Genomic DNA, 15,514 nt, shown 5'->3' with positions numbered 1-15,514 from the left:
GCAGGCTGCTGGTGAGAAGCAGCTGAGTACTTTAATAGTTCAATGAGGAATTGTGTGTCTGAAGCTGGAGCAGCGCAAGCTTGGAGTAGACCATCTGCTCCTCCAGCTGCAATGTGTACCATTTCCTTTTGCGCTGCAATGTGCATCACCTGCAAAGAACTACCTACAAACGCATTAGACTCACCTTCTGATTTGTCCATCTGCCCTTCACACGTCACCTTTCGTGGTGTTACCTCCTGTCGAGAAGCCTGACTCACCATGACTTCAAACTCAAGCCAAAAATCCCCAACCACACTAACCAGCCAAACCTTGTTGATACTTTGCAAATCAAACTGGTTTTTTTTTACCATTTCTGTAATAGTCTCAGCAATGAGTGTTTTTGATAGATTAATGAACAAAAAAATCGGGTAGATTTCCCTGTATTCCTGTATAATGTTTGACACCCAATTTCTAATTGAACTGTGTCTCTGTGACGAGAGCCCAGTGTATGTCAGAGTGGATGCAAGAGGAGAGCTTGAGAGCTCTGTTCCCATTGCTCGATATATCACCAGGTGAAATAAAACTCCACAAGAATACACCTTATGAATTTATACTTCACATAAAATGATATGCGAATCAGGTTCATCACCAAACACAATTGTTGTTTACGATCAGGAATAAACATATATAACAAGTATAACATCATTGACCCACATGGAATGATAGAGGAGTAAACATTTATACCAATTAAAATTGCCAAAACTCTCTCTCCCTCTCACTCTCTCTCTCTCTCTCTCTCTCTCTCTCTCTCTCTCTCTCTCTCTCTCTCTCTCTCTCTCCCCCTGTTCCCGGAAAGTGCAGAGAACAAAACAGGCTTCCTGCAGAGATAGAAACATTCCAAAAGAACAGGCGTAATTTGGCCAATGGGTAATTTGTGAAGACCAAATGCAAAAGTGTGGGATATTTCAGAGTCACTGGACGTGCGTTGGAACTTGTGCAGTCCTGTCACCAAACATGCACCTTTCCCAATGAAGCCTTGTATACACAGATTCTTCAGAAAATACAATATCCTGATGCTCTTCCAGTGTCTTTCAAAATAATGAATAGGTTACAGTCTGAAATGATGTTGTGGTTTTGTTTTGTTTTTGAATTAGGTGAGATTATCTGGAGCAGCTTGTTCACAGCAACTTTTTCTCGAATTCAGCTTTATTTTTAGCAGACTTCCCTCCAACTCCACCTTATCCTCGGAGCCTTCCTTCTAATCCAGCATATGCTTTCCAGGCATTCCGCCAACACAACATTCTTTAAAGCCAACTTCTGTGCAACTCAGAGATAATGTGAACTGCAGCTGGAGGATTCAAGATAACAAAGTGTGGAGCTAGATGAACACAGCAGGCTAAGCAGCATCTCAGGTGAACAAAAACTGACGTTTCGGGCCTAGACCCTTCATCAGAGAGCTCTCTGACAAAGAGTCTAGGCCCAAAATGTCAGCTTTTGTGCTCCTGAGATGCTGCTTGGCCTGCTGTGTTCATCCAGCTTCACACTTTGTTATTCTGTGCAACTCAGCTTGTTCTCAGCAGATTTCCTCCAAATGAAACAATGCAACAATAACCTCTCCAAGAAAGTCACTGTTCAAAATATATTGATTCATGCAACCTTAATCATTCTAGACACTTGTAATCAACCTGCACAGAGATGTGAGATACACGTCGGGAATTTGAACCCGGGCATGATTTTGTTCAGGGTCAGTACAGTACCATTGCACCACAAGAACCTTACCTTGACCAAACAGACACTTACCAGGCAAACCGAGTACTGCAACTGCAACAAAGAATATATTGCTGACCAATTGAATTGCTTGATACATTTTGTGACCGACGAGATCAATCACTTTGTGTTGCTAATAATCTCTCTTGTTGAGAAAAAGATAAAGGCCCTTACTTTTACCCTACAGGAGCTGCCATGGGATACTGTGTTTACAAAATTTTCCAGTTGTTTGTTTTCCAAAAGGCTCAGAAGCAGAGATTTTGAAAGTCAAGTTAACTTTCCCGTGATGGAAAATATTTTGCAATGTGTTTTGGAGAGATCTGCAGCTCTCCTGAGATGAAGAATTTCAGTTGAGCCACTCTAAGGCTCAAAAATATAACAAAGTCGTCCAACACAGCATTCAGCCATAGGGTCTGTGCTGACTTGCTTAGATCTCTGGAAGAGCAGCTCAACTTGTCTCAGTCAGCAGCCACATTTCAACCATCACTCCACTATTTCCCTCAGCCAGTTCAGGAGTAATGTGTCCAGTTCCAGACACCCTGCTATAGAAATGATATTATTAAGCTGGAGAGGGTTCATAAGAGAATCACCAGCATGTTGCCAGGAGTGGAAGATATCAGTCACAGGGAGGGTCTGGATCAGCTCGATCTGTTTTCATTGGAGCGTAAGAGGTTAATGGGTGATCTTCTAAAGATTTATAAAATCATAGTGGGTATCAATGAGCTGAATGGCAGGGCCCTTTTCCCGAGGGGTGGGATTTCATGTCTCGGGGAATGATTTTAAAAATACACCAGGTCATTATTTTTGCGTAGCGAGCGCTTTGTGTGCAGAATGGGCTTGCAAAGAAAACGAATGCAGGTTCACTTGGAACATTTAAAAGACATTTAGACAAGTACATGAATAAGAAATGTTTGGAGGGATATGGGCCAAGGGCAGACAGATGGGATTAGCTCAGTTTGGGATTCTGGTCAGCATAGACTGGTTGGACTGAAAAGTCTGTTTCCATGCTGTACGACACAATGACCCAATGTGTCAGCTGATTAGTCAATGTCCTTCAGATTCAATCTTTGTAACCTACACTTGGAGACCATTCATTTGAGATTCTAAAAAAAACTGTCCTGTCAAAGGAATGTTTTGTATCAGGACACTCTTTCTTTCATTGCCGTTCAGTGTTTATCTGTGTCTTTGATGAACATTCCCCGACATCTTTGAGTCACAGTGGAGATCTCTCTTTCTCTCTCACCTTTTTGAGTCTCTGACACACGCTGTCTCTGGAAAGCGGAATCTCTGCCGCATTGATCACCCCGACACACTCTCTAAAACCGTTTGATGAAATATGTTGCACAGCACGTTCTTCATCTCATACATTGAAGATTGCACTTTCTTCCTTCAGACTGAACTTGAAAATTAAACGAATGGGACCACGATCCTCTTCCCAAATTTTATTGTCTCCTGTCCAGTGGGGAAATTTCCTTCCCTTCCAGGAATTTTCTATCCTTGTCCAAGTTACAGCATTGGTGCCGATATGGACCATATCCAGTCACTGTAATTTGTAACCACATTTCACGCTCTCACCCTCCCTGGTGGACCACACCCCAGAGTTCCAAAGGTGGTAGCAGACAAGATTGTGGAGCCATTGGTGGTGATCTTTCAGGAATCACTGGTGTCATGGTGGGCCACAGAGCATTGGGAAATGGCTAATGTATCACTGCTGTTTAAGAAGGGAGGGAGGCAGAAGACAGGAAACTATAGACTGGTTCGAGTAACCTCAGTGATTGGTCAGATTTTAGAATCCATTATGAACTGCAGATCCACAGAAATGATACAGCATAGAAGAGGTCGACTGGGCACATTCTTCTTTAAAGTTACCCAACGACATCCATGTACCCTTTTTAATCACATCTTCCTGCACACAGCCCATTGCCCTGCAGATCTACTGTGCAGATTCAGATACATTTTCACAGAGCTTAGGGTTTCTGCCTCCACCACCAACTCAGGCTGTGAACTTCCGGCATCCTCCGTCTTCTGTGTAAAAGGAATTTTCTTCACATCCACTGTAATTCTGCTGCCACTTTGCTGAATCTACGAGCCCTGGTTTTCAAACTCTCTGCTAGGTTGGCCACTACATCTCTTCTCTTCAAAATTTGTATGTGAGGACATTAAGGATGAGATTGTGGAATAATTGGAAATGCATGTTGAAACCGGGTTAAGTCAGTGCAGCTTCATCAAGGGCATGTCATGCCTGACAAATCTGTTTGAATTCTTTCAGGAGGTAATGAGCAATTTAGACAAAGGAGCGCTAATGGACATGATCTATTTGGATTTCCAGAAGGCCTTTGACAAGATGCTGTATGCGAGGCTGAGGAATACGATAAGAGCCCATGGTGTCAGGGTAAGTCATTGGCACATATAGAGAACTGGCAGACAGGCAGATGGCAGAGAGTGTGGATGAAAGGGTTTTTTTTAAGATGGCAGGGGTGACTTGTGGAGTTCTGCTGGGGTCAGTTCAGTGTGGAAACAGCAATTATTCACATTATACATTAATGATCTGGGTAAAGGAACTGAGCGCACTGTTGCAAAGTTTGCAGATAACACAAGGATAGATGGAGGGTGAAAAAGTGTTGAGGAAGTGGGGAGGCAACAGAAGGACTTGAACAGGTTAGGACAGTGGGCAAAGATTTGGTTGATCAAATACTGTGTGGAAAGTCTTGAGATTATGCACTTTGGCAGGAAGAATAGAGGTGTCGACTGTTTACTAACTGGACAAACGTTTTGGAAATTTGAAGCACAAAGAGACTTGGATTTCTAGATCAGGAATCTCTTGAGGTGAGCTCGCAAGTTCACCTGGCAGTTAGGAAGGCAAATGGAAGGGTAGCAATCATTGCAAGAGGGCTAGAATTCAAGACTAGAAGCTGTGTAAGATCCTGATCAGACCACATTTGGAATATTGTGAGCAGTTTTGGACACTACATCCAAGGTACCATGTGCAGGATTTGGATGGGGCCCAGAAGAGGTTTACAGGAATATTCCTGGGGATAAATGACTTGCCATGTTAGGGGATGTTTAGAGCTCTGGATCTCTGCTCCCTGGAGTTCAGAAGATTGCGGGGAACTGATTGAGATGTACAGAATACTGAGACCTAGGTAGAGTGGACATGGAGACGATGTTTCCATTGGTAGGAGAGACTAGGACCCGAGGGAACAGCCTCTGAGTTCAAGGATAAACCTTTAGAACTGAGACGATAAGGAATTTCTTACACCAGAGCGTGGTGAATGTGTAGAAAGCATTGCCTCAGAAGGTCAAGGCATTGAGTTTATTTAAGACAGAGATAAATCGGCTTTTGATCAGTAAAGGGATGAAGGGATATTGGGGGGAAGCAGGAGAATGAGGTTCAGAACATATCGGCCAAGATTGAATGGCAGAGCAGACTCAACGGGCAGAGTGGCCGAATACTACTACAATAACTTATGGGCTTCTGGCCCAGCCGTGCATAACCACCTAATTCCACCGTCCAATGTAACTTTTGCAGCTTTTAACATTTCACATTTTTCTAGATCTGCCAGTGCCACGAAGACCACACTGTTCTCATCGTTTCTACCTGTGCACCTTGCAGCACCCATGCCTACTCTACTCTCACACTCAGTCTCTGTCTTCCTCATTCTTGGTTCTTCTCAATGCAAGTGGAAGTCCATAAACACAGAAGATATAGGGACAGGAATAGGCCATTCAGCCCGTCGAGCCTGCTTTGCCAAATGTTATGGTCATAGCTGACCTACAAAGGTAGTTCAGTGTCTGCATGAAAAGCCCAGTTGGAAAGTTTCATGCTTTAGAAATATCACCACATCAATCTCCTGGACTCAATACGAGCACAAAGCTGTTCTCCATTACTCAAATCACAGGCCCACTCATTCAAAAATTTAACTGTGTGAAACCTCTGTGACATCATCCCTGAGTACCCTCAAAAGTAATTGTTCAGAAGCTTCCCTCGGTATTTATAGTCGTTGAATTGACTGGTTCACCAGCCTCAGGTCTTTGGGCACATGTGACAGGACATCAGAGATATATTTGAAAGAAGGCAAAGGATTCCCTTTCCCTTTTTGTCCTCACACTGGTGCTGGTCTGGCCCATTTGGTGGCATATGCACTGAAATGCGGTGTGCCCATTTGGCCAGTGTTTCCCATTTTGAACAATTTGCCACAATGTATTCCACGTCTCGGAAACAGGGAGCATAACAAGGTAGAATTCAGCACACATTTGGAGAGGGAGGAACTTGGGTGAGAAACAACAGTGTTAAACTGAAAGGAAAGATTGAGCACTCTTGGTGTGTACCTGATGGAGTTTAGCAATATCAGACAGAATCTGATTGAAATGCAAAGAATACTGAGAGGCCTGGATAGAGTGGATGTGGAGAAGATGTTTCCAAAAGTAGGATAAATTAAGACCTGCCTGTACAGCCTCAGATTTAAGACACAACCCTTTATAACTGAGATGAGGAGGGATTTCTTCAGCCAGAGAGTGGTGAATCTGTGGAACTCATTGCCATAGAAGGCTGTGGAGACCAAGTCATTGAGATTTATTGGATGAAGCTGGATTACCATTCGGACATGAGGCTTCGTTCTTTTGTGTCTGTTTGATTGTTTGTTATATTTCTATCATTAATGTGGTGCACGTGTGGACTTTATTTTAGCACCTGACACTTTGGATTCAAGACAGAAGGATGGAAACCTGGAGCAGTAGTCAGCCCTTCAACCCTTGGAAAATTGCCATTTGATATGATGATGGGTGATCCATGAAAGCATATTCCCATTTTCTGGGAATACCTGTTGATGACTTTAATGTCCAAATGGAATCAAGCTCTTTCTTGAACATAATTTCTCTCAAATTCCCACGCCTCCATTTTTTTCATCCAATCTCTCCCTCTCTCTCTTACCCTGACATAACCGATTTTGCTCCTCTCTCTCAGAACTTGTCACTCGGATCTGTCCCATCCCTATGTCTCCTTCATCCCACCTCTCTCTCATTTTGTCACTCCACCTTGCCCAGTCTCTCTCACCCCACCTCTGACACTCTCCCACCCAAACTCTCTCTCCCTCTCTCCATTTCTCTCTCACACATCATCAGTCTCTCACAGACTGTGTCACCGATCTCTTACACCCAATCTGTATTTCACTCTGTCTCTCTCTCTCTTCCTACAGCTCAGACTCTCTCCCATGTACTCACTTTCTTCCTTCCTTCCTTTATTGCTTTCTATCTAGCTCCCTACCAACCAATCTATCACCCTCACTAGGGCTACTGAGCTTGTGGGACACTGTTGGATCAGCAAAATCCCAAAACAAAACCAAGCCTCAGCCAAATAGTTCACATTTTCTTCAGGATTTGGGCTGGCAAACCATGATTGGTGCTTCAGGTATGCGGTCTCGAGAGAGCAAATGAGGCCCTCTAGGCCTGTATTGAGTGAGAGAATGTTGGCTCGTAAACAGGAGAGTGCACACCCTGGAAAGCCCATTGCTATTTGGCTTGGTACAATTAAAATGCTTCGCAACATTCAAGTCAGAACAAATTGAAATAAACTTCTGGTTAAATGATCATCCAGTTCTAATGGAGGTTGTTGCTGGTGTGGCCATGTCAGTGATTGCAGAACTAGTCCTTCGCAAAATTTGCTGCGTACTCTAACCCTTAAGATGACATAAACTGACACTGAGACAGAGAATCTGTACTGGAGAAACTTTACAGGTTCAGGGTACAACTTCGGTTCCAGTCACTTATGAAAAGCGGTTTGTTGAAGTTACACTGATTGCAGTAAAAGACACGGACCCAGCACTGATGAGGCAAAATTGATTGAGAAAGATTCACGTTGGTTGGCCCAACGTTCTTTGATGAGCAAATGGCTGTGTCAGTGAAGTCCTAATTAATTATCTGGATGTGTTTCAGGAAAGTCAAAGGACTATCAAAGGAGCCAACGTCACCCTATATCAATCCCACGGGTTTGAAAGGCCTGCTCAGTGCCTTTTATCTTGCAGGGACAAGTAGAGGAAGAAATCTGGAGGCGGGAATGTGAATAAATTATCAAACGAGTGTAGTTTGCTGAGTGGGCAGCCCTGGTCGTACCGATTGTGGAGCCCAAAGGGACAGGCTTCTGTGTTCTGCAAGCTCTCCCTTGAATTGAATCAAAATGGTTTTCATTGTTCATCATTCTTGTTTAAGCTTACAATGTAACATTTCATCTGCTGCTTTAACCACCATAGTATGAAAAACAGCTTCTATTTACAGGACAGTTACCTGCCTCAATGGCGATTTTTTTTTTCTTTTGAAACGCAGTCTTGTCAACTACATCGCGTCATAGAGTCCCCACAGTGTGGAAGCAGGCGATTCAACACATTGAGTCCGCACCAACCCTCCAAACAACACAACCACCCAGACCCACCCCTATCCCTGCAACCCTGCATTTCCTCTGGATAATCCAATTCGCCTGCACATCCACAGACATGATGGGCAATTTAGCATGGCCAGACTATGAAAAACAGCGCATTTTTCAACTGTGGGAGGGATCACCTGAAGGAAATCCACGCAGAAACAGAGAGAATGTACAAACTCCACACAGACAGCCTGGAATCAAACATGGGTCCCTGGCCTCAGGGGCAGCAGTGCCAACCCACAGGGAGCAAAGTACTTAATTTTCAAACCTATCACAAAAATTAAATGAACACCCAAATGCACTAATCTGAGAGTCAAACGCTGAAGTAAATAATTTCAGAATGTTAAAAAGTGCACACATTTCACGAAAATACAACACAAACTGTTTTGTCCACTTTAACAAAAAACACAGAAGAAAGTATAAAATCTCACATGTATTCACGCCATTAGAGCTGTCACTCAACCTTTCCAAATCCCTCAGAAGTTTCTTTCATTGCATTATCCTCGCATCACAGATTTCCCTCTCAGGTACGAGCTTGGAGATTGTCAAAAAGCAAGCTGAGATAAGAATTGACAACTGATTGGATGCTTGATACGAAAGGTGTGCCTGATTCTGGGGAGGGACTGAATTCTGCCAGTGATGATGGAGCGGGGGTTCTGCTGCAATCGCTCACTTTGTGTGCATTTTTCTGTCTGATTGTGTGGAAACAGCAAAACCCATGAAACAAATCTAAATGGAGAAAGTTCAGTTCAACTGGTATTCAAGATACAATTGCGGAGCCGTAAAATCTGTGAATCATCAGCCAACCAGCCACATCCCACAAGCAATTCTGGTGAAGCCAAACTCATTCCATCCTTTTTTGAATTTGACACGTGGCATTTTGTTTCAACATTTACTTTTGAATTCTCTTTCCACTGTAGTTAATTTACTTGTAGTTGTGATTCTTCCCTGTGAAAAGTGCAGTCTCTCCAACTGCACCGTGCACTACTTGGTGACCATAACCACAATGTATCTGCTGTCTACGATCACAAATATCATCCAGAAACAAATTATTTCTTCATATGCTTCACAAAACTCTTTCCTGGATCTCAAACTCCCTGCTTCTACTCTATATATGAACCTCAATATATAGTCAACAATGTGTCCTTAAATGCCTGCTTAAGGAAAGCAATTGGGCTGAGCCACTGTAGAGTGAGTTTGACTTATTGAACAAGTTTATAGCCCCTTTGCTCCCATTTTTGTTAAATCTGCTGATCAACACACTGACAGTCAAGCACATTGTAATAGTTAGTCAAGCCCACAAGGGACTGAGGTGCCAGAATAAAGGAGGGAAGCACAGCCATCCAGAGATAGAGAATAGAATGAAGTCAATTATTTTACTCTTCACTATTTCCAGCAGCTTTGTACTTCTATGGATGGGCTAAATCATAATTTTCATACATTACAGTGTTAGAAGAGGTTATATAACTGAAGCCTTCAAAATATGGTGATATATTGCATTTATTCTGTGGAATGTTCGTTCTTGTACAAATGCTTTTATTTGTTTGGCAACACAATCCAAGCTGATGCATCTGATCAATCTCTGGCTGCACCACTTGCTTGACTAGTGCAGAAATACAAAAAAAAGAGAATCAGCCAAGAGGCGGGTGGTATTATTTCCAATCCATAAGTGCCATCCACATCACTGACACTGAGCGAAAATACACGGCCTGAGAATGGTGGGGCTGGGGGGTTGGGAGGGAGGCATGTGAGTTGGAGCACCCGCTGAAAGACTAGATAGGAAACAGCATGTGTGGTCTACTCCCCACATGGTGGCAGTAGATTGATTCACATCGTCTTCACTCAATTGGGAAAGTGCTCTGCCCCTTTCTACCCAATTACACTGAGGGTGGGGTGGGGATCATCACAAATATTAATAGTTTAATCAAAACATACAAATTCCACACATCACCTGTTGGTTGGCAGCAAATTCACAGAAATCTCTGACAATTTCCCTGTGCTTTCCAAGAATTAAAATTTATTACAGATAAGTAAATGCTAATCACAAGTAAACTGTCAATGTATGGGTCGACAGGGAACATTCTAATTCTGTCTTATAAAGCCAGCACAAAGATTCAGACACAACTTCCCAAACAATAAAGAACGGAGAGGATGGTCTGTAGTGGGAAAATGATGTTACGGTGAAAGGAAAGTGTGCAGTGGGCAAGTGATGTTCCATAGATAGGAAGGTCTGCAGTGGGTAAATGATGTTACCGAAACAGAAAGGTCTGCAGTGGGTAAATGATGTTACAGAGATAGGAAGGTATGCAGTGGGTAAATGATGTTACAGAGACAGGAAGGTCTGCAGTGGGTATATGATGTTACAGAGGTAGGAAGGTATGCAGTGGGTATATGATGTTACAGAGGTAGGAAGCTCTGCAGTGGGTAAATGAAGTTACAGAAGTAGGAAGGTCTGCAGTGGGTAAATGATGTTACAGTGACAGGAAAGCCTGCAGTGGGTATATGATGTTACAGCGGTAGGAAGGTCTGCAGTGGGTAAATGATGTTACAGAGATACGGAGGGCTGCAGTGACTGAACAATGTTACAGATATAGGGATGTCTGAATTGAGTGAATGATCTTCCAGATATGGTAGTCCTGCAGTGACGCAGTGATGTTCCAGAGAGAGGGAGGACTGGGTCACGGAGTGTCATTACAGAAATAGGGACAGCTGCAGTGACCGAATGATATTGCAGAGACTGGGAGAGCTGCCGAAAATGAAAGATGATACTTGTAGAGGGAGGACTGCATCGACTGAATGAGACAGTGAGGTCTTCAGTGACTGAATCATGTTACAGAGATCGGGTGGCCTGTAGTGAGTGAATGATGACACAGAGCTAGGAAGGGCTGCAGTGAATGGCCGATGTTTCAGCCATCGGGGCAGCTGCAGTTACAGAGACGGGTTCGGTCGCAGAGACTGAATGATGTTACAAAGATAGGGGTGTGGGCTTTGACTGAATAATGTTACAGAGAGAGGGTGGGCTTCAATGACGGACCGATGTTACAGGGAGAGGGCCGGAAGTGACTGATGGCACAGACATAGTGATGTCTCAGTGAGTGAATGACGTTACAGAGATAGAAAAGGCGGAATTGACTCTTTTAGACGTTGCAGGGACAGGGGAGTGAATGATCTGATCGATAGAGGGAGTCTGCATTGACTGAACGATGTGACTGAAGTCGAGGAGGCTCTGGAAACACACAGTGTTAAGGGGATTTGGAGGGACGCAGTGTGTGAACGATTTTAGAGACTGGGAGGCTGCAGTGACTGTATGACGTTATGGAAATTAGTTTGGCTGCAGTGAATTAATGATGTTATCGAGATAGTGAGTGTTACAGAGATTCAATGATATGACAGAGATAGTGACGACACATTGAATGGTTTTGCGGAGTTACAGACCTAACGCTGACTGCAGTAAGTGAATGATGTTCCAGAGATCGGCTGTTCTTCAGTCAGTCAATGGCATTTCAGAAATAGAAAGGTCTGCAGTGAGTGAGCGATATTACAGAAAGAGCGAGAGCAGCAAGGAGTGAATGATGATACACTTGTTCGGACGTCTGCAGTGACTGGACGATATGACAGATTTAGGGAGGTCTGCAGTGACTGGACGATATGACAGAGGTAGGGAGGTCGGCAGTGACTGGACGATATGACAGAGGTAGGGAGGTCTGCAGTGACTGGACGATATGACAGAGGTAGGGAGTTCTGCAGTGACTGGAAGATACTGTCGAGATACGGAGTCCTGCATGTATTAAATGATGTTCCAGAGTTCATGACGGCCCAGGGACTGAATGATTTTGCAGATTTCTGGAGAGCTGCAGTGAGTGACTGATATTAGGTGATAGAGAGGCCTGTGGTTGATAAAAGATGATGCAGAGATAGCGAGGACTGCAGGAAGTAACTGCTGTTACAGAGATAAGAATTGCAGGAAGTGACTGACATTACATCGGTAGGGAGAGCTGCAGTGAACGAGCGACATTACCGACATTGTAAGGGCTCATGTGACTGAATGATCTGACAGATATTTTGCAGAGACAGAAGGCTTTCAACGACGGAATCAAATGACGGGGGTGGAGGGCGGGTGAACTGCAGTGAGTGAACACTGTTACAGAGATAATGAGGTCAGCAATGACTGAATGATGTTACAGAGATTGGGATGCCTGCAGTGAGTGAAGGATGTTTCAGAGATCGAGAGCACCTGCAGGAACTAAATGATGTCACAGAGATAAGAGTTGCATTAAGTGACTGATATTACAGAGACAGGAAGAGCAGCACTGACTGATGTGTGTTATAATGAGCGTGACAGCTTCCAGAGGTGAAGGACGTTGCAGATACAGGGAGGACAGCAGTAAATGAACGACGTTGCAGAAAGAGCGAGAGCTGCAGTCAGTGAATGATGTTGCTGAGACTCGGACAGTTGTGGGAAATGAATGACGTAACAGAGATAGAAATGGCTTCAGTTAATGAATAGTTTTTTAATGATACGAAAAGTTGCCAGAAGTGAACAATTTTATGGACAAAGGGAGGGCTGCAGTGACTGACTGATATGACAGAGATAGAGAGGGCTACATTGGATCAGTGTTGTGAAGGAGATTTCGAGAGCTGCAGTTTGTGAATAATATTGCAGTGATAGGGACCGCTGTATCGGGTGCATTATACTTCAGAGACAGGGAGGCCGCAGTGACTGTACAATGTTATAGGGATAGGTTTGACTGCAGTGACTGAATGATCCTAGACAGGTAGAGAGTGCTGCCAGCATTAAATGACATTTCAGAGATGGTGAGGGCCCAGTGGCTGAAAGATTTTGCAGAGTGAGGGAGGGGTTCAGTGACGAATGATGTTACATGTATAGTGAGGATTGCAGGAAGTGAATGATATCAGAGAGAAAGCAAGGGCTGGAGTGTTTGAATTATGTTCCAGAGATAAGCAGGGCTGCCATGAGTTAAATATGCGACAGAAATGGGAACGTCTGCAATGTTTGAATGATGAAACGGAGTTCGGGAGAGCTGCAGTGACTGAATGATATTACAGAGACATGCAATGCTGCAATGACTGCATGATGTGACAGAGAAGAGAGACGTCCAGTGAGTGAGTGATGTTACAGACATAGGGAGGGCTGCAGTGAGTGAATGGTGATGCAGGGTTAGGTCGGGCTACATTGTGTGAATGATGTTACAGAGATAGAGAAGGCTGAATTGACTGAACGATGTGACTGAAGTCGAGGAGGCTATATTAACGTACAGTGTTCAGGGGATTTGGAGGGACGCAGTGTGTGAATGATTTTAGAGACTGGGAGGCTGCAGTGACTGCATGACGTTATGGAAATTAGGTTGGCTGCAGTGATTTAATGATGTTATCGAGATAGTGAGTGTTACAGAGATTCAATGATATGACAGAGATAGTGACGACACGTTGAATGGTTTTGCGGAGTTACAGACCTAACGCTGACTGCAGTGAGTGAATGATGTTCCAGAGATCGGCTGGTCTGCAGTCAGTCAATGGCATTTCAGAAATAGAAAGGTCTGCAGTGAGGGAGTGATATTACAGAAAGAGCGAGAGCAGCAAGGAGTGAATGATGTTACACTTGTTCGGACGTCTGCGGTGACTGGAAGAAATGACAGAGAGAGGGAGGTCTGCAGTGACTGGACGATATGACAGAGATAGGGAGGTCTGCAGTGATTGGACGATATGACAGAGGGAGGGAGGTCTGCAGTGACTGGACGATATGACAGAGGTTGTGGGTCTGCAGTGACTGGACGATATGACAGATGTAGTGAGGTCTGCAGTGACTGGACGATATGACAGAGGTAGGGAGTTCTGCAGTGACTGGAAGATGCTGTCGAGATAGGGAGTCCTGCAGGTATTAAATGATGTTCCAGAGTTCATGATGGCCCAGTGACTGAATGATTTTGCAGATTTCTGGAGGGCTGCAGTGAGTGATCTTTCCTGATCTGAATGTCTCTGTATCTTCGCGAAATTGTCCCACGATTGTCTTCCTGAATCACCAAGGAAAATCATTATACTGGATGCAATGTAAAATGGTTGGCCCTGGGACACGACACAGAGGAAATCCTGCAGAAGACCGTGAACCTGAGTTAGCAAGCCCCTCAGAAAAATTCAAGCATCTTACATTTTCTTCCATCAGTTTCACAACAGTTGAGACATTGCCCCGATTCACATTGAATCCAGAGAAAATAGGAACTGCAAATGCTGGAGAATCTGAGATAACAAGGTGTAGAGCTGGATGAACACAACAGGCCAAATAGCATCATATGAGAACGGAGGCTGATGTTTCGTGCCTCGACCTTTCTTCAGAAATGGGGGGGGCGGAAAAGATGGTTCTGAAAGAAATAGGGAGAGAGTCGGAAGCAGATAGAAGGTGGATAGAGGAGAAGATAGGTGGAGCGGTGTAGGGCAAGTCAAAGAGGTGGGATGGGGGCAATAAATTGAGGTGTATGCGGGAAGGTAGGGAGGAGATAGGTCAGTCCAGAGAGGACAGACAGGTCAAGGGAATGGGGAAAGGTTAGTTGGCAGGATATGGGGTTGAAGCTTGAGGTGGGAGAAGGGGATAGGTGAGAGGAAGCACAGGTTAGGGAGGCGGGGTCGAGCTGCTTGTTTTGGTTTGCGGGAGGTTGAGGGGAGATTTTGACGTTTGTGAAATCCACATTCATACCATGGGGCTGCAGGGTTTCCAAGTGGAATAGGAGTTGCTGTTCCTGCAACCTTCGGGTGGCATCGTTATGGCACTGCAGTATGCCCAGGATGCACATGTTATCTGAGGAATTGGGGGGGTGGGATTTGTAATTGTTCACGGCTGGGAGGTGCAGTTGTTCAGTGTTAACCGAACGGAGATGTTCTGCAAAGCAACCCCCAAGCCTCTACTTGATTTTCCCGATGTAGAGGCGACCACAATGGGTACAGCGGATGCAGTATACTACATTGTACAGGTGAACATCTGCTTGATGTGGAAAGTCTTCTTGCAACCTGGGGTGAGGGTGAGGGCGGAGGTGTGATGGCAGGTGTAGCAATTCCTGCGGTTGCAGTGAAGCATGCCGGGTGTGTTGGGACTGGAGGGGAGCATGGATCAGATAAGGGAGTCACGGAGAGAGTCGACACTCTGGAAAATAGACAAGGGTGGGGAGTGAAAAATGTCTTTGGTGGTAGTGTCGGATTGCATATGGCGGAAGTGTCGGTGGATGATACGTTGCATCTGGAGGTTGGTGGGATGGTACTTGAGGAGAAGGGGAATTCTTTTTTGGTCATTATTGCGGTGATGGGATGTGGGGGAAAAGTTGCAGCAAATGTGGGAGACGTGGT

The sequence above is a fragment of the Stegostoma tigrinum genome, chromosome X (assembly GCF_030684315.1).
Source record: "Stegostoma tigrinum isolate sSteTig4 chromosome X, sSteTig4.hap1, whole genome shotgun sequence".
Taxonomy (NCBI): Eukaryota; Metazoa; Chordata; class Chondrichthyes; order Orectolobiformes; family Stegostomatidae; genus Stegostoma; species Stegostoma tigrinum.
This window is presented reverse-complemented; position numbering follows the sequence as displayed.